Genomic DNA, 19,510 nt, shown 5'->3' on the forward strand with positions numbered 1-19,510 from the left:
AGTAACAAACATTAAAAATAAAGAACTTCCTCTTTTTGAAATCTTGAAGGCAGGTGGGAAGACTTGGTTGAAATGGGAAAAATGGCCTAGTTTTTAAAAGAAAGGCTTCATAGAGTAAAGTTAAGAGATACGAGTAGGAACCTGCTCTATAGGTATTTATACCTACCTTTTATTTAGTTTTCCCACTGTACTGTATGGCGAGATCTCAGTTCGGGTGAGCTATTTCTAGCACTACTAGTAGGTAGAAACCTAATTATAATAATAATAAATTCGAATGAAATACCCTCAACAAATGTTAGAGCGCACATGTTTAAATGTAATTTCCTTGCGAAGGTAGGTTTCGTGTCTATTTATTATTTTTTAATTAGGATAAATCCTAACCTACCTACTTTTTGGTCAATTTATAAAAATAAATATTGATGGCACAGGAACGCGATTCAGCCTTACCTGACCGATTATCTCTGTCCAAAGATTACCTCCTATTGACTCTGCATTATAAACCACTTAGCCGTGACCCTCGATTTAAGGATGACTCACGCTAGAACGGCCCGGGTCCGAGCCGAGGTGAGTAACACTTCGTTTCTTATGAACTGAAGACGTTTCCTATGAACTGAAGACGTTTCCTATTAACTGAAGACGTTTCTTATGAACTGAAGACGTTTCCTATGAATTGAAGACGTTTTCTATGAACTGGAGACGTTTCTTATGAACTGAAGACGTTTCCTATGAATTGAAGATGATGAAGAGTCAGGAGGTGATCACATGATGCTTTACTTGATCACATAGGTTTTGTGGTCACTGAATTGTCAAACGTCTACTTTTGACAATCAAAGTTACCTTACAACGTACACTACTGAGCCGTATACGCCGTACATCGCCATCTCGTTTAGCTGTCAAATTCGAAGCACGAAATTGTCTTAGACTTTAGATTCGGACCAAGATAACTCTGCATGGCATTTGCAATGCCAAGGTGTAGCGATGTCACCACGAATGAAAATCATTATGACGTTTATAATGACACTTGTTCACTTTGTTCTGTTCAAATCGGTGCAAAGTTAGTTTAGACGGACTCTTAACCTTACACAATCAATAGATCTTTGCTTCTACGCTCAGTACCGTCTTTACCATAAGGGCACATTGGGCCCGTGCCCAGGCCCCCATCCTCGGGGAACCCCGAAGGACAGACAGTAACAGAATATTTGATTACCCATAATATAATAAATATAAGATCATAGTAGAAAAACGTTAGTTTAATTCGCTTTCTTTACTTTCCAAAAGGGCCCCAAATTCTTATGTGCCCATGGGCCCCAGCATAGTGTAAGACGGCCCTGAATGTCACCACGAATGAAAATCATTATGACGTTTAAGTATAATGACACTACCTCACTTTGTTCTGTTCAAATCGGTGCAAACTTAGTTTAGACGGACTCTAAACCTTACACAATCAATAGATCTTTGCTTCTACGCTTCGTCCAATGGGGCAGTGGTCTGTATCTAGATCGTATTAAAGCCGCCATCTCGGCAAATATTGAGTGTTTGCTTTGCCACCCTAATTCGGCTACGTGACGCATTATACCATTATTTTCGTATTTCGATTTCTCCAGAAAACTAATAGGGATTTAGTTGCGTGGGACAATTGTGGAGGATATACTAGGTTAAGTATATTTATTTTAACTTCAACCATGGGGCTAACAGAAAAGAGTTACCTAATAATATTAATAATAAATTAGGCAAAGGGCTATCTTCATCATTTTTTTCAAGTTCTTATTTTGTTTACGGGTAGGTAGTTAAATCCTTTTTTTTTTGTTACATACAGTACCTATATGTGCCTACTAATTGGCTATTTACTATAACTCTACAGGATGCATTCTTATAATAGTTATTTACCTTTATGCACGAGATGAATTATTAAGCTTACGTTGCATAAGGTGGAAATTATGTAGGTAAGTAGGTAGATACATACTAAAATAATAATAGGTACTTTTGGCTTTGAAGTAAAGCTCCTTTAATAATATCTTCCAGTGTACATTCGATGGCAAACAGTGGATACTTGAGGGTTTCTGAGTTGTGCACTTCAGGTGTAGGGATGTCTCTGCCTGAAATAAAAAAAATGTTGTCAAGATTTTATGACTATTTTAAATTAAAATATTATATTTACTGCCGTATTCGAACTTCAAGATATTCACAAGAGACGACACGTACTAGATTCATTCTAGACACGTTATAGTTTAGATATCTACTAGTTCTCTTTTGCAGCGCAATTCGGGCAACTAATGTCACTTTTACGTTAGATAGAGTAAGATATCTATTAGATGTGAATTGGATCTCTAAGTCATATCATGTGGAAATCGTTCAACAGTATCTCCAGAATGGCGCAAATGTCAAATTTGACAGGTTAGATCTTAAACATATCGTTAACGTATCTTGGTGATGTCTAAAAGACGTCTAATAGATGTATATTTCAAAACCCGAATCGGGCCCAGAGTATCGGAAACACGTAGGTACATATTATATTCGATTAAGCCGAATGCACCAAAGAAAAAGTAATATATTGGCAGGAAAGACGAGAGTGTTTTTCTCAGGCAGCGAGACTTTTTTAGCACTTTTTTAGGGTTCCGTACCCAAAGGGTAAAACGGGACCCTATTACTAAGACTCCGCTGTCCGTCCGTCCGTCCGTCCGTCCGTCTGTCACCAGGCTGTATCTCACGAACCGTGATAGCTAGACAGTTGAAATTTTCACAGAAGATGTATTTCTGTTGCCGCTATAACAACAAATACTAAAAAGTACGGAACCCTCGGTGGGCGAGTCCGACTCGCACTTGTCCGGTTTTTATTTTAAAACTCCGACCGCTCTAAGTAACGCTAAGTTTTACGAAAATTAGATACTTACTATATGACACGGCCAACAAGTTTTGTGTCCTAAACATTTTGAAGTCTTCGTCATAAGTTCCGTGAAATGCTCTTAAAACTACCAACCCTTACGATTTGACACAAATAAAACACATGCAATGTTTCAAAGGCACACTTTGATTGCCAGTATTGCATTCTGTACTCGTTCTTCTTTGTTATAAAGACGGTTTTAGTACCACATCTCTACGATACTCGTAAGTGAGTTGTTTCAATTCACAAGTCATATTGCCGGGTTATGGATTTCAATAACATTTGAAGCGATGCTCTTCTCGATGCCACAGGCTTTGTTTTGAGAGCGATATTGACTTTTGTAAAACTAATAAAAGATGCATTTCAATTTCTATACAGTCGAGAATGTAAAAGTTTATGGACCTGTAATTTTTAATTACTTATTTATGGCGTTATTCAATTGTTTTTGTAAGAAAAGAATAAAACACAAATTAACGAATTAAGGCTTGTAAGTTTTATGAATAAATGTGTTTGTCGTTAAGGATGACTCGCATGCTCTTGCCTAATGCGTACTCGTGACTTAATCCTGGGCGGACACATATAATATTGCGCCCGGAGGAGTTAAAGTCTCTCGAGATCAAAATGATTCTACCGCTGTTTGAAGTTGCAGATTTGGATCGAGAGTTGTAGTAGGTGGCGATCACAGTCGATCAGCGATGGTCGCAGTGATACATAGGCTTTGGAGCCTTATATAGCCGCTAACACGAAGAAGAAGAAGAAGAAGGATGACTCACGCAGCTCACGTTAGAACGGTCCGGATTCGGACCGAGGCGTCCGATATTGGCACCATTTTGATTTCTATGACGGGTGATAGATAATCACGTGATGCTTTCTATAGAACTTGCAGTTTTTCTTATAATGGACACTAGATCTGTGTCTACTGGGTCCAGCACACAAAGAATAAGTAATTAATACACAAAAGGAAACAAAACTTTAAATACTACCTACACTTTCACAGGTACAGTAACAAGAACTAGAAAAATAATATATCTTTCAAGAAACGTTGATATTTTCACAAAGTTCATATAAAGTTAGTACGTTTTATTCCGAGAGGTAGAAGTGAAAACAATGGGTCTACGTTTGTATTCTCAGTCTTGACCTATCGCCTTAGGCGTATGCCGCCCACTGTAGAATAAATAAAATTTTCATACTGGAAATATGATGAAAATTCAAAGTGGTTCAAGAATACTGAAAAAAAATTAAGCAAACTATAGTAATAAAAATAACTGAACTTAACCTGTCGTCTACCAAGCTGTCAAATAAAAGCACCCCTCTATCTATCCCGGCCTGAAATCACAGTCAATTATTTTGTACTCCGTATTTATTACGGCCGGAGATCTCCGGCCATTTTAACCCCAGTCGTAAAGCAGTTTTTTTTAAATGAAATTAAAGCTGCTTTTCACCTGCTAGTTACCTCGGGTGCTAAAAAAATCGGCGGGTGTGGGGAGCGGGAGACAAGGGTAACGAACAATTGGCCAGAGATCTCCGGCCTGGGTAGACGACAGGTTAAGTAACAAAAAATGTTTTATTCTAAAAATGATTTTGTAACAGGTTCGCGAATCTTAATTTTCCTGGAAGCAGCTACCTATTGGCAGCAAGTTTTGATCTTATTTTGATACGAATTTGAAGACCGTTCACGCTGATTGGCGTACCTAAGTAACGACACTTTCATTTCACGTGTCGATATGAAACTCTGCAAGCACTTGAGGTAGCTATTTAATATTTTTCCTCCTCGTCGACTGTAATTCTTGAATTAAGATTTCTTATACCAAACTGCAATTGGGTATTTTTAATGTATGGGCTCCCAACTCAACTATAATATTCATTTATTTCGATACAGTTTAGTCAACTATAATGAAATTGACCAATCACAGCTCGCCGCGATGAAGAGGACGAAACAAAACCATAGCTCAAATTAATTATTTATTTTAGGTTGTATAGTAGAAACAATTGGTTCATAAGTCAGAAACGCGCATGTGACACCCTTAATATAGCAACGTCCATAGACTATGAAAATCACTTAGTGTTGAGTGTTGCTTGTTAGTCTCCATAGGCTACGGTGGCCAAAATCGAGAAAACAACTGTCTAAAAATTCAATTTAGCGCGGAGCAAGTACTAGGGCCTCATGAGTTACGAGAAGGTGTCGTTGACCAGCCCGCCGGGCCGAGCCGGCCGGGGCGCGTACCAGTATGAAGGTATCGCGGCTGCTCGCGTATCTTAGCTGTATACTTTTTGGTTTGGTTTGTTTGTATGATTCTACTAATTTAAAGTATTATTTTTGTTGACTCGTAGAAAAAGTATTGTATACAATAGTGATATAATCTAGCTTTTCAATCTCGTACCTTACTTAGGCAACTCAGCAAGCTTCGTTGCCTAAACACGGTACTCGACTGAAAAACTCTCTATTATATCACGATTGTATAAAATATACTATACTAAGTCAATACCTTAAATGTATGTATAAAGTTCTTATAATGTAAGTTAAGGTAATTATAACATTATTGTCAGTTCCTAAGAAATATCACTGCAATTAAGCTATATGGCTATATGGTATGGTGGCTAATTATATGGTTTAACTCATTTCACCACTCGCGCGACATGTTTCAGAGCCAAGTACAGCTACCATCAGTTTGGCACTGACATAAACGCTAATGTGAACGTAACTTACTTTCTATGCACCTCGCTCGTACTGACATAGTGCGAGCGAGATGTATAGAATAGTAATAGTTTGTGTTACAAGGGATCAAAATGATATATTTCCGTCAAGGGCGTACATTGAATCCTGAATGAAGCGATGGATTCTACAATAGAATTCCTCACTACGTTCGGGATTCTATTGTAGAATCCTGAGCGTAATGAGGGATTTAAGTGTTAACGCCCAAGACGAAATAATTTTGATACCGTGTGACACATACTGCTTTTCACATCAACTAAGAGGAAAATAAAAAAATCTTAGTGTTGACTAGGGAATGCAAATCGGTTATTTTTTGTATGGAAATAACCGCGGTTTCGGTTAATAACCGATAATTTCCATACAAAAAATAACCGAAAATAACCGATTTGCATTCCCTAGTGTTGACACAATCTGATGCTTAAAACAGATTATTAAAGCTAAAAAAATAATGTGCAAAAAAATGAAAAAATTGTGTGCTAGAACAGAAAAGTGTTACTTTGATCCCTCCTAGCAGGGAAGAAAAGTGCCACTTTGATCCCTCCTAGCAGGGAAGAAAAAGCTCTTTCCCGACTAGGTGGTGTAAAAAGTAAATTGTAGACCTTAGCGTATATGTCAGTGTGGACACTGTCAATGACTGGGTACGGGTACAGGAGGGCTAATATGCTCAGTTTTTTATCATCTGTCATCATGCCTGTCACGTTCTTACAAGTATGTAAGTGCGACAGTGACGAATGACATGACAAGTGATAAAAATGTGACTATGATACCGGCACAGGCATACGTGAGTTAAGGGGCCGGTATATGACGTTTTCGATTTAGACCTCACTTTGTAACCATAATTTGTTCAATAAATGTTTGATAATTGCATTAAATTACACGTAAATTTATTCACGAAGAAACCGTGTACCGACTCTTTATGCCATTATATTTTTAATTTGCTGTTATTCTCTACAAATCGACACTAAAAGTATCAAAAAATCAAAATATGGAGTTCCGTTTGAGACAGAAGCAAAACAATTTTGTCTTTGACAGTAATTGAATTATTGTATGATTTTATAAGCTAGATAATTCAGCTACCAATTTATTATCGATTTATATTTTTACTCACAAAGACAACACAGAAATTCAATCTCAAATGTAAACTTTCGAACAATTTCCATACATTGACGACATCACTCAAAATTCTTCTTCAAGTCAGATGCCCGTTGGGGCTACACCGGAGCACACGTGTACTTCTTCAAATGAAAATGACAGCTTGATTTTCTTGCTTTTGACAATTATATTGACATTAAATCATATACGCACACGAGAAAGCATACCAGTAGATAAAATGTATTTCAAAAAATAGGGTACATAAATATCAGCTCGCGTCGCATTTAAATTTCATTTGCTGTTATTTACGGGTCATTATTGTTGAAAACCGCAGTAAACTATCTTAAAATAATACGATTACAGTCGAATTTAAGTATTATCTTCCTTCAAAACTCGCTTAAAATGAAAAAAGTTTAAAGACTCATCTTTACTGATTGGGATCAATTTTTATTATGCTGGTATCATTTTGCGTCATTTTAAAAACGTATTTGACTTCTGTATGTCAATGAATTTTGATGACAACTGTAATCTTGTATTATATTATAGAACTTTTATATTAAAATATTGCCTATTAACAGTCTTGTAACTAGATCTGTAATACCATGGATTGCGACGAATAAATTATTATGATTATGCCGTTCGTTCCGTCTATAATAATGCATGTACGTGCTGTTCTCTGAAAATCTTCAAGAAAAAATAAAGGCTAGACCAGCACTAAGTACTAGCAAGTTTTTGCGGCTTTGGAGACCGAGATGAAGCTTACAGGCCAATAGCGTTGTGGCCTGGTTATTGTTATGTATACCTATGTATCGAATGTTTTATAAATTTACTATAAAAAGCAATGTTTTATTTCGATTAGGTCTACATTTTGTGCATATTGCATATATGAAGTATTTTCGTACTAAACTTGAAACTTTCGTTGAAACTAAATAAAATAATTATTCCAAATGTACAGTCACCTGCAATTTATGTTACACAACGAAGGCCGCAAAAATATCTGACACGATCTTATTTGTAGAACCATAAGAGCATGTCACATATTTTTGCGACCTTCGAAGAGTAGGTACCGTCATTACTCATTATCATCAACTTTGCCCGCTTTTTTTTTAAACACGAATTTCTCAAAAAATATCACATCATATGACTTTTTTTGCTCAGCACGTCCATTGTGATCAAACGCATCAGTTTATGTGAAGAAAACATTTTTTTATCGTGTTTTTACCCATTTTTTTGCGTTTTAGAGGGCGGGCAAATAAAAAAATATCCGGGGTTTTCGCCAACATTGCCCACGTCAATTTGGTATTCAAATACAGCTCGTATATATGATGATGATGTCTAAGGATCACTTAAAGGTTTTGGGCAATCCTACCATTCCCTGTTAATAACTTAGCGATAAGTGTAAAAACTTTTAAATAAATTTGCTGGGCAATGTTGCCTACCCGTTTTTGCCCATTTCCAAATAAGGCTCGCCTAAGCATTTTACAAAGGCTAGGGTTGTCACTTTTGAGAAAATCTGTTACAATAGTTTAATGACCAAAAATATGATTTTTGTTGTGTTTTCATTCATTAACGGGATAAAACATCTAAATAAAGAATAATAAGACAAATTAAATACAGTATATATTTATAAACTTATTTTAGTGTACAAACATAACCTTCTTTTACTTGCGAAGTTGGGTAAATTAGATGAAAGTGACAACCCTAATCCGTTTTTGGTGGTGGGCAATGTTGGTATGGATGCCAAATTACCGGATTACTTTGCCCACCGCTAAAACTTTTGTGTATTTAGGCCTTATTAGTTTAAATCTCAATAGACATAATCTATGCTTCATGTGTTATAACTGAAACCCGGAAATATTTGTCAAAGGGTTCTCAATTTTTTCTACTTGCATTCATTATTTATCAATTTTTTGCCCGACGAAATATACCCTATATTAGACAACTCGCTCAAACTCAAAATTCCCAAGTCAAGTTATGCACAAGTTTGGCATATACTTTGTCAGAAATATAACCAATTTTCTACTAAAAACAGCAGGGTGGTCATAACTATTATCAATTTTTCTACATTAACGAATTTGTTTAAAATTGTCGTTTTGGGCAAAGTTTCCCTGGAGGCAAAGTTGGCGCTAATGACGTAACATATTATTGCAGGTGACTGTACATAAATGTTTCGGTGATTTTGAGATTATTTTCCAGGTTAGTTTACTAACAATCAAGTTATGCAGATACCGATTTCGTGAACGTATAAGTAAGGTACCGCTATTGTTTAGCGATACCGATTATTTTTGAAGGTAAAACTATACCGGTTGAAATATAAAGATATTAAAATTACAGCAGGGACAATCATTTTTTATAGGTGTACCTAAACCATCATTGGCCGAGCGTTAGCAAAGGTCTCCGTTTCAGCTTGGGCAAAAATGCTTTTGTATGTTCTCCTTTGCAGATCACATTTCTCAACTGATTCTCGTGAAAATTTGTAAGCAGGTTCGATAGAACTATTCTGTTTCGCTTTATCCGCCAAAATGGAATTGCCACCCTGCTGAAACTTTATTTATTTAAATTCCTATTGAATGGATTTTGCACCTTATGAAAAACCGTATAGAGTAGTAAATAACATTTTACATCTGACTTAATGACATCTTGTTTTATTCGCTTTAATTGTACAAAACGCGTATCTCGACAAAGCAATAGTAGGTAGTAAAACAGTCAACAATCAAATGAATTAAATAGGTACGTCACGTGTGACATGAACAGACAAGGAAAGCAAGATTAAATGCATTGTTTCTCTTTCATCTTTAAATGGAATGCTTTTACCCTCAAAGGAGGCTAGTGGTCAATACTAAACTAAAAGTCCAATCTTAAAAAAACATGATGGGTCACTGACCTGTCCCAGTAAAGTGAGGTAGTGTGCGTGAAGTGCGCTTGTGTGTGAAATGGGGTAAATTGACAGAATCTGATATTTTACCCACCGCTACCGTCGCCTTAAACCGTAAAATTATCTTAATGTTAGTATGTCTTTAGACAGATCACTGCAAATTGCTCTCCCTACGTAATAATCAAACAGCTATCCCATCCATCGTGGACTTAACTTGGCTTTAAATCTTCCTAGCCCTAATCTTTGCATATATATTGGCTTTAATTGTAAAAACATCGCCCGGTTGTTACCGTTTAAGTCTTTTTAATATTAATGCGGGTTTCCTTTCAACTTATATTTGTTAACTTAAATGGAGTCTTATTTGGCTGTCTCAAAGTCTATTTTTGTGAACTTTTCACAGCTTTTCTGAGTACGGACAGTATCGTACCATATTCACGAGTCATTTAGAGTAATCAGAGGTTAAACCTAGACCTCCAACTGTATATATTTGTTAGGAATCTCCATGTCAAGGTATATTAGGGATTAGCTTACTGCCGATGTAATTTTGTTTGTGAATGAAGGCAGATGATAACGTAACGATAATTGGAACATCATTATGGGACGTGGATGTGATTCCGGTCGCAAATGGTTCTAATTGTGAATTTATAAGGTCACGTATTATGGCATCTTATTTTGTATTTAGTACCTAATTTTGTATTACGATATACATAATACAAAATCGCTCGCTCGCTCGCTATCGCTTTTTAGCGATAAGACCGCCTGTTGTCTACCTCTGCTTGTATTTCTGTTTTCTTTTGTATTGTCTTCTTTTATTGAGGTGTGCAATAAAGAGTATTTGTATTGTATTGTATTGTATTGTACATATTGTCTCAATTATTATCCGGTTAAAAGCTGACCAAAATTTGATAGCTTATACCTATTAATTTGTTTTTGTATAAAAATTAAATAAAAATATAGAAATGTTATGATTATGGTACCTTGTATTTGGATGGTTCTTTACTATGAATTTAAAAATAATAAAATATTGGATAGCAAATTTCAAGACTAAGAGGTAGAAAAAACAAAAGAAAACCAAGGTACCATTTCATTAAGTTACGGATGTTTCGATAATGTCCACTATTTATTTTAAAGAAAGTTTTGATGATCATCAGTGAGTGAGTCAGTGACGAAATCCGGGTTTTTTTAGATATGAATAAAATCTAAAGTATAAGAGCTATGCAATTGATTTTTTTTATGCTTAAGTCCATTGTTGACATCATATCCCGACAGTTTTGTTTATCTGGTACTAGCTGACCCGGTGAACTTCGTTTCACCTAGAGTCGGTCCATAAAAAATCTGCAGCGGATTTGATAGCCCACGCAGTGCAAGTGTCATTTATACGTCATAATTTCATAGAAGTTTGACGTTTAAAATAACACACTGCACTGCGAGGGCTATCAAATCCGCTGCAGACTATTCTTGGTCTGACTCTAGGTACATGTATGCATTTGGTTTTTTTTGCACTTTAAATACGGATTATACAATCATTGTATTACAGGCATTATATCAACAAATACGTATACGTACCTAAATATCTGTTGTATCGGTTCACTATTATATGACTTGTACGAAACAGGCAACATTATACTAAAATATGTCAATGTCTTGCATTCAAATAAGCTTGTGGCATATAACGCGAAGTTTTCAAATTATCATTACACACATCTTTGATTCCAAAACAGTCATCATTTTCGAATTCTGCACTCCCTAAAACCTATAAAACGACATCCATGACGACTTTTATGACAAAGTGCACGGCAGACATCTTGGATTCCAAAATAGTCATTATTTACGAAACCGGTACTCCCCAAAACCTATAAAACGACACCCATGACGACTTTTATGACAAAGTGCACGGCAGACATCTCGGATTCCAAAATAGTCATTATTTTCGAAACCGGCACTCTCGAAAACCTAAAACGACACCCATGATGACTTTTATGACAAAGTGCACGGCAGACATCTTGGATTCCAAAACAGTCATCATTTTCGAATTCTGCAGTCTCTAAAACCTATAAAACGACATCCATGATGACTTTTATGTCAAAGTGCACGACAGACATCTTGGATTCCAAAACAGTCATCATTTTCGAAACCGGCGCTCCCTAAAACCTATAAAACTACACCCATGACGACTTTTATGACAAAGTGCACGGCAGACATCTCGGATTCCAAAATAGTCATTATTTTCGAAACCGGCACTCCCTAATACCTATAAAACGACACCCATGATGACTTTTATATCAAACTGCACGTCAGACATATTTGGATTCCAAAACAGTCATCATTTTCGAATTCTGCACTCCCTAAAACCTATAAAACGACATCCATGACGACTTTTGAGATCAAGTGCACGGTAGACATCTCGGATTCCAAAATAGTCATTATTTTCGAAACCGGCACTCCCTAAAACCTATAAAACGACACCCATGATGACTTATATGACAAAGTGCACGGCAGACATCTTGGATTCCAAAACAGTCATCATTTATAAAACCGGCACTCCCTGAAACCTATAAAACGACAACCATGACGACTTTTATGACAAAGCGCACGGTCGACATCTTGGATTCTAAAACAGTTATCATTTTCGAAACCGGCAATCCCTAAAACCTATAAAATGACACCCATGATGACTGTTATGACAAAGTGTTTGGCTCCCATCTTTTTTTTTTACGAAAAAAATGACCCCCTGTCAACATTCAATCGAGATTTAATCGAAAATTTAGTCGATTAATATTCAGATTAATTCAATTTCAATCGTATGTTAGGTCGACTAAATTAATCGCGAATAATTTAATCGACGATTAAATTTGACGATTAACTATTTTATTCGATTAATTAGTCGAATAAAAAGTTATTCGATTAATACTCATCTGTGGTCAAGTCATTACATTTCCGTAAGTTGATGAAAATCGACTAAAAAAAACGATACAATTAAAACAAAAACTAAATGACAATAAAATTAAATTCGATGTGAAAAAAAGGTTATTTAATAATACAAAGTTGCAAAAATCGGCATTAAAATCGATTCGACTAATTCGTTTATAATCGCTACATTTGACAAACGTAAACGTGATGTAACCTTATGGTTAGCCTCATCACTATAGTGCATGCATAAATATAAATATGTCAATCCGTTGTCATTACTGTCACTATTTTACAATTTTAAAATCTCAAATACGGCGTAATCCTAATATTGCGGATATATCTTGTCGGTTCGAAACCCTTTTTTTAAATACGTTATTTAATTTGAGGTAAGAGTTTACCGTATCGACGGGATGAACATCAAATGTTTGACAGGTAAGATACCTAGGAACATATGATTTTTCTTTCATTATTTTGTTTTCGTCAATTTTTTCAATGGTTTTAACAGTTATTCTGCTATTCTGGGCCGAGACTAATCCACCAAATCAAAAAACATGAAAATCGGTCCAGCCGTTCTCGGGTTATGGGTGCTGGAACAAACACGACTTTGTTTTATATATGACACCGTAAGATTGTGAACCCGTTAGTTTATAATCTAACGTAGGTTAGGTTAGGTTAGATTGTAATCTCCCTACCGTCAGTTTATAATTTAACTAGCGAGATTATGAACTGACGAGTGTTTACAATTTTACGGTGACATATATATAGATAATAGATAATCCAAACCCATTATGAGGGTTCAAAAAACGACGAAGCGCTTCGAGAAAAGGTATAGGTAGTGCCCTTGCGCTTCGCTTTGCCCGTCTTGGCGGGGGCACCGCCGTGCCCCCAGATATAGTACAGAGTATAGATGTGGGCATATAGGCACTTCAAGGAGGGGTGCACCCTAAAAATGTCGGATATCTACCTTATTTATAAAAAAGAGTTAAACATAGCTTTTAAACTAGGTACGGTATTGAGTCCCAAGCTCATATGGCAGGATTTACAACGATGATTAATTGTGTATGGAGATTAACAAGTCTATTATTAGGTCATTCAATATGGCGCAGTGTATATCCACCACACATGACGTCTATAAATCATTTAATCAGAATAATAAAGATAAAACTCTCGCTTTACGACTCATAATAAAATAACACAAATAAAGTTACCTTCCCTCTTATTCCTTTGAAAATTGAGAAAGGTATATTGACACGGTTTGGACACGTGGAAAGAGAGTGAAAGAAGGCTAACAAAGAGAGTGAATAAGGGAGAAGTAGAAGTGGGAGTTGGAAGGGGTAGACCTTGGCGGTCTTTCTCTGATCAGAACGAGGAAATCCTGAAGAAAGGCCAGGTCAAAAGCACCTTAAACCGGCGAGCGTGTATGAGGAATGTTATGAAAGTGAAGGAAGCGAAACAGGTATGTCAGGATCGTAGCAAGTGGAAATCCGTGGAATAGGCGTGATTATGTATATGTATGTATGTATGTATGTATGTAATAGTATTGATTTTCGATTTCTTCTACAGTAGGATTTCAACAAATATTTTATCTTTTTATATCTTTAATAAACAAGCAGTTATGTTAATCCTAGGCATTATTGAATAAACAGGCGTACCTACCTTAGTATTTCACAACTAGGTTTAAGATAGGTCTTGAATGATGTCATTATTTAAGAGGTAATTAAGTCAACAAGCTTAGTTGACTAAGCACCTAGCCTAGTTACTGAAGTATTAAAGTTTTCAAAGAGCTAAGTTAAAAATATCTCTAAAGGTAAAAAATGCTTGTAATTATTATAACTCTGTAAGTATATGTAATATAACTAAGTAATACAGAAATATGCCCAAAGTCTCTGTCTATGTTTTTCCTAAAAGAAAAAAGTCTTTTATCTTTTTTTAATCGTTAAGCAACGAGAGTTATACATATGTACTTTATTTTATTTACACCAAGTTTGATGTTATAGTATACAAGAGAAACAGCAAATACATAGATATGTAATCTGTCAAGCCATTTGCGTCAGGTAGAAAAAAGCGGCAAATAAAAAAATGGCGCGAACGATAACCCATCGTCCCATAGAAAATTTTAATTTCGCCCCTTTTTCTACTGACAAAGTTGTTTGACAAGTTATACCACTTACATCGTCGAAGATAATTATGACAGGCGCAAAAACAGGTTCAGTACTGAAACCTAAACACATTTTCAAGTCACACCGTTAAAAATAGGGTGAATGTATCGTCTCAAAATCCCTCTTGTGCCAAAAAGACTGTCTTGACCTTTCCCTAAGACGGAAAACACTTGGCAACGTGATATCCATCACGTCTAGATAATCAACAGGGCACTGATTCACTAATCAATCAGCTAAGGGTGCTTACACACTAACGCCTTTGGAAATTATTATCTATCCATAATGAACTTTCTTTTACCATGTCGCGTTGATGGAAAGAAGAACGTCCGTGGCGGTAACAACAAATATAAATTGCTAGCGTTTTAAAAACCATCGTTTACTTTTTGAAAAACCTCGGAAGGGAGTTCATTCCACAGTCGAAGCGTACAAGTATATGTACATTTCCTCTGAAACTGCACAGAGCGCGACCATTTCGGTTCCACCACAGACCAACCCCTATAGACCGAGCTTATAGGACGACTCGCGGTCACCGCCCGTATGGTGTATAGGTCAAATATAAGATTGTTCGCGCGCCGCTCCGATCAGTTGCGCCCAAGGTTACGACCTGTTAACAGTGTGCACGAGTCTAAGAAAATAAATCGTAAACTATTGAATTCATTGGGAAATCATGGGATATTGCAGCGTAAAATGGTGTGGCAAGTCATCTAAGACATCTACTTACGAAACAGATGGAATAACAGCCCACAGGAAAATCAAATTCATTATTTCATTGAATAATGTTTCTTGTCCGCGGGGTTCATTTTATACTGGTCAGTAAGCAGAGGCGAAGTATGTCCGTCCCTTTTCGTCAACTTGAAAATGCAATGCGCTATCCCTTTCCCTTTCGACTAGTGATGTGACGATGATGCTTTTTTAGTTGCGGAAACTTCGTGCTTCGTCAAACAAACAAACAAACAAACAAACAAAATTTACTTTATTCATGTAGGCCTAGCAACAAGCTCTTATGAATCGTAATTAATCTTAATCTAATTATTAGAGCAATTTATTGATGTTAATATTATTCCATACAATATATATACAGTGGTACTACTAAACGAAATTAATAACTAGCTTAAATCTAAAATAGGCCCTTGAGGCATTGTACCAAGGATGCTGGCGGCATTTCCTCGCTGTATCGCAATGCTGATACGTTGTGCGAGGTAGCCGCCAGCTCTTCGGTCACCAGTTACGTCAACCAGACGCTTCGCGATTTCTGCGAACAACTTATGCGCGCTGGGACCCCATGGACCTAGAGTTTCAACACCAAATGGTACAAAATGGTACTCTCTACCGAGGCTCTTATATTTGTTACGTTTTAGAATTTCGGCGCTTTCCGCCGCTCCGCCCGCTTTTACTAAAATTGGATTATTATACATATCAAATTTAACACTAAAAATTTCACAAAAGGATCGTCAAACATTAAAAAGATTGTATAAAAAAATACTAGTCTAGAATTTCTAGAATAAAATCTAAATGTCAAAAAAAAAGCATAAGTAACAAAAGAAGTAGATAGTATTACATCGGAATATCCATTTCCTCATCAATAATCAAATATACCTAATAAATAAATAATCATTTCGAATAACAATTAATCCCACGTTGTAATATCATTCATGTAGTCTTGTGTGGTATAATAAGCTTTAGAAATAAGTTTACGCTTTACATAATTCTTAAATTTATTAATAGATAATTCATGGCGTATTGTACCATTTTAGACATAATATATAGGTAATATGTTGTGTAAGTTTTTTAGAATCCTCTAGGCCAGCGGAGCAGTTAGGCCGCATGTCACGAGATGGACCTGATGATGAACTTCAAAGAAGTGCGAGGGAACTCGGTGTTGGTTTATGATAGACATATGTTGTATGGGTTTTTTAGAATCCTCTAGGTGAGCAGTTAGGTCTCATGTCACGAGATGGACCTGATGATGAACTCCAAAGAAGTGCGAGGGAACTCGGTGTTGGTTTGTGATAGACATATGTTGTATGGGTTTTTTAGAATCCTCTAGGTGAGCAGTTAGGTCTCATGTCACGAGATGGACCTGATGATGAACTTCAAAGAAGTACGAGGGAACTCGGTGTTGGTTTGTGATAGACATATGTTGTATGGGTTTTTTAGAATCCTCTAGGTGAGCAGTTAGGTGACACCATGCATGCATGAGATGGACCTGATGATGAACTTCAAAGAAGTGCGAGAGAACTCGGAGTTGATTTGTAATAGGCATATGTTATTGGTCCATTTGAATATGTTTTCAATACAACCTTCTATGACCTTAATAAAACGGACAAAAGAAAATAATTGTATGAGATTTTGGCGACACTTTTTTCTCGTATCGAAAGAGATTGCGATTCTGAGTGGAAATAATATAAAAATTCTAAACTTTAAAATTCATGTTCTGGGTACTTTAAACAGAAATGCTCTAATATGTTAAGTAAAAATTTCAGGTACATTATTAAATTACTTAATGAAATATTAAATTAATCAATATAATTATTAAGTAAGTTTACTCTAAGTATACTAAATTGGTAACAATTTTACCACAATAAATTTCGGTATCACTGGTAGCAGTACCCACTACCTGTAATGAACATGTCCCATCCCTACGCTTGCACGTGTCAGCGCGCCATGTTTGAAACGACCAATCGCAACGCCGTGAGCACCCCTCCCGCACCTCACAGTTTGGTGATTTGCGTCGGGAACAAAATGGCCAATATTAGGTTTCTAGAGGCGGTGTTCTGTGGGTTCCACGGACTCAGTGACTCAATGTAAAGGGAATCTTGGTCCCAAAATTAACATGGCATAGTAACAGCAAAAGTAACAGTGGCGTTCCACTCTTCCTTTTTTTGCGCCACTTATCACCAATAAAGTATTATTTTAATTAGGTATTTTATGGCGGCAACTTCTGTAATTCGATCAGGGATTGAAATACGAACTGCTATTAATTTGATAAAAGGTGCCTTTTTATTGAAATTATAAAATAAAAATTTCGATGTAATATAAGCTTTGATTTGTAAAGCATTAAAATGGTTGAAATTTTCGTGTACTTATTTAAATTTGATCAGATTTATAGGAAATATAGGTACTTAGTACATTTCGAACGCCTACTCTTCATGGAGCAAGACCGACTTGACATAGGTATAGATAGTACAAGCCAGCCAAGTGACAATAGCTTACAGAAATAAAAATTAATAAAAACTTAAATAACGTATGGACATGCTCACGTGAAATACTGAGCAGTATTTTGCATCTTGCGTCACTCTTTCGTAAACAATTTCTGACAAAAATCGCGTCACAAGACTCACATGTGACGCTTAATCGGCAATAACGTTTAGAAAACTACGATATGGATTCACATCAAGGAAAGGTCACCACTTGACCTTTGTGTAGTTGTCACTTCTACGTGCATCAACATTATCCGTAATGGACTTCATTGTATAAAGTAGGGTAATGCCTGGAAATACGAAATATGCGAAGAAAAATATGATATAAGTCTTTTTCCTCGCGTTATCCCGGCATTTCGCCACGGCTCATGGGAGCCTGGGGTCCGCTTGGAATCTCCGAGAATTGGCGTGGCGTAGGCACTAGTTTTTACGAAAGCGACTGCCATCTGACCTTTCAACCCAGAGGGGAAACAAGGCCCTATTGGGACTAGTCCGGTTTCCTCACAATTTTTTCCTTCACCGAAAAGTAACGTAAATATCAAATGATATTTCGTACTTATGTTCCGAAAAACTCATTGGTTCGAGCCGGAGTTTCAACCCGCGACCTCCGGATTGAAAGTCGCACGCTCTTACAGCTAGGCCACCAGCGCCTCTATAAAAAATATGATGTAAATACTACAATGTAATGCTTCATGTTTTTTGTGAATACATGCTATAAAAACAATGCACCAGCGCTTAAAATAAATGTGATAAAATCAAAAATAAATTGATAAAAAGTATTATTATCGTTTGGTTGAAAGCGCTAGGAGCGCGATGCCAAAAAAAAGGATTATTAAGTGTCAACTTTGGTAATGAATTTGTGTCTAATTTTAGGTGACATTCGAAGGTCAACTGCAGATTACTGTTTCGCCATTACTGTTGCAGCATTGACGCCAATGACACCTGTCATTTTAATATAATTTTGCGAGATTTGGCGTTTTTAGGTTATAAATTATATGAAGATGACAGGTGTCATCCTACCCTTCGAGTTTGAAAAATATTATAAAAACTTAGTGTATCCCTTAAAATACTCTCTTAAATTCTTAAAACTACATCATTTTTGCAAAGGGCACAACGAACAAATTAACTTGAGAATAATACGCGCACATTAAGGATGACTCACGCTAGACCGGGCCGTGCCCGGACCGGGGCGGGCCGGAGCGAGCCGACACAGGGGCTGTCAGGAGCGCCACCGTGACCGGGCCGTTCCGGGACCGGGGCGTCACGGCCACCCGACATTAGTTTATTACATTAACACTAGTGCTGTCCGAGCAATGTCCGAGCCTCTAGTGTTTGTAGAAACTCGAGTCCTATGAGTCTGAATTTGAAGAACAGCTCGTTTTTACAAGACTGCGCTTAAAAAACTTCTCCCGAGTCGAGTCTTTTGTAGTCTCTTTTAAGAGCAACTCAAAAAAACTCGAGCCTCCAAATAAAGAATCCGTGAACAATTTTATAGGTTTTTCTTGTATAAACAGTAAAGAAATTAAGGGTTAGTGTATGATTTATGTATGTATCTAATCTACAAATTATACATAAACCACAATGCCTCTCTGCATATCGACAGAGAGGCAGATAACGAACTTTTGATTATCGCGTTTCGCGGTAGGCTGTTTGTAAACAAATCACCTTGATGCATCAATG

The 19,510-nt window shown here is 36.6% G+C and overlaps 1 long non-coding RNA gene across 1 annotated transcript in view; it reads right to left on the reverse strand.

The window, feature by feature from the left end:
* The window catches only part of LOC134795744 (uncharacterized), a 333,124-nt gene that overhangs the window by 30,628 nt on the left and 282,986 nt on the right, over positions 1-19,510 (reverse strand). The gene's annotated exons all lie outside the window — the stretch shown is intronic.

This window comes from Cydia splendana, chromosome 12 (assembly GCF_910591565.1).
Source record: "Cydia splendana chromosome 12, ilCydSple1.2, whole genome shotgun sequence".
Lineage (NCBI taxonomy): Eukaryota > Metazoa > Arthropoda > Insecta > Lepidoptera > Tortricidae > Cydia > Cydia splendana.